Source organism: Choloepus didactylus, chromosome 5, assembly GCF_015220235.1.
Source record: "Choloepus didactylus isolate mChoDid1 chromosome 5, mChoDid1.pri, whole genome shotgun sequence".
Classification (NCBI taxonomy): Eukaryota; Metazoa; Chordata; class Mammalia; order Pilosa; family Megalonychidae; genus Choloepus; species Choloepus didactylus.
Window position 1 is genome coordinate 9,875,489 of NC_051311.1, and position 1,633 is coordinate 9,877,121.

The window sequence follows — 1,633 nt, forward strand, 5'->3', positions numbered from 1 at the left end:
TTCCTTTCCCATTCTGATTGCATATTTGCATCCACTCTCCCTTTTTGCCGTTAGCCTAGCTAGGGGTCCATCTTTGTTGATTTTCTCAAAGAACCAGCTTCTTTTCTTGATTGTCTCTATTGTTTTCCTGTTCCCAGTTGCATTTATTTCTGCTCTGATCTTTATTTCTTTCCTTCTGTTTGCTTTGGGTTTAAGTTGCTCTTCTCCAGGTGGACAGTTAGTTCTTCAATTTTAGCTCTCTCTTCCCTTTTTTTTTTTTTTAATATAGGCATTTAGGGCAATAAATTTCCCTCTCAGCACACCTTTGCTGCATCCCATAAGTTTTGATATGTTGTGTTTCATTGTCATTTGCTTTGAGATATTTACTAATTTCTCTTGTAATTTCTTCCTTTACCCACTGGTTTTCTAAGAGTGTGTAGTTTAGTCTTCATATACTTGTGAACTTTACAATCTTCTGCCTGTTATTTGTTTCCAACTTCATTCTTATGATCCAAGATAGTGTTTTTTATACTATCCATATTTTTAAATTTATGGAGACTTGCTTTGTGACCCAGCATGTGGTCTATCCTAGGGAATGTTCCACAAGCACTTGAGAAAAATGTGTATCCTGCTGTTGTGGGGTGTAGTGTTCTATAAATGTCCATCAAGTCTAGTTCATTTTTCATACAATTCAACATCTCGTTTCCTTGTTGATCCTCTGTCTAGATGTTCTATCCATTGATGATAGTGGTGTGTTGAAGTCTCCAATTATGTTGTGGAGTTATCTACTTCTCCTTTCAGTGTTCTCAGTGTTTGCCTCATTAATTTTGGGGCACTCTGGATTGGGCATAATATTTATGATTGATATGCTTTCTTGATTAATTGACCCTTTTATTAATATATAGTGTCCTTCTTTGTTTCTTTAATTGTTTTACTTTGAAGTCTGCTTTGTCTGATATTAATATAGCTACTCCTGCTTTTTCTGGTTGCTGTTTGCATGAAATATCTTTTTCCAACCTTTCACTTTCTATTTTGTCCTTGTATCTCAAGTAAGTTTCTTGTAGACAGCATATAGACAGGTCTTGTTTTTTAATCCACCCTGCCTGTCTGTGTCTTTTTATTGGGGAGTTTAATCCATTAACCTTTAGTGTTATTACTCTGAGGGCAGTACTTTCTTCTATCATTTTGTCTTTGGATTTATATGTCATGTCTTATTTTTCCTATCTTTCTTTTTACCCTTCCTGATAATTTCATTTCTACACTCTTCTCCAAACCTCTTTGTCCTGTCTTTTCCTATCAGCCTGGAGCATCCCTTTAGTATTTCTAGTGCCAGTATCACAAACTCTCAGTTTATGTTTGTCTGAAAATATTTTAATCTCTCCTCATTTTTGAAGGACAGTTTTGCCAGATACAGAATTCTTGGCTAGCAGTTCTTCTCTTTCAGTATCTTAAACATATCATACCACTGTTTTCTTGCCTCCATGGTTTATGTGGAGAAATCTGTACATAGTCTTATTCAAGCTTCCCTTGTATTGATGGATTGGTTTTCTCTTGCTGCATTCAGAATTCTCTGTCTTTGATCTTGGACAGTGTTCTAGCTTGCTAACACTGCCAGAATGCAAAACACCAGAAATGGATTGGTTTTTATAAAAGG

The 1,633-nt window shown here is 35.6% G+C and overlaps 1 protein-coding gene across 5 annotated transcripts in view; it reads right to left on the reverse strand.

Moving 5' to 3' along the window:
- Positions 1–1,633, reverse strand: part of LOC119535544 (ankyrin repeat domain-containing protein 26-like) — a 961,331-nt gene that overhangs the window by 26,593 nt on the left and 933,105 nt on the right. The gene's annotated exons all lie outside the window — the stretch shown is intronic.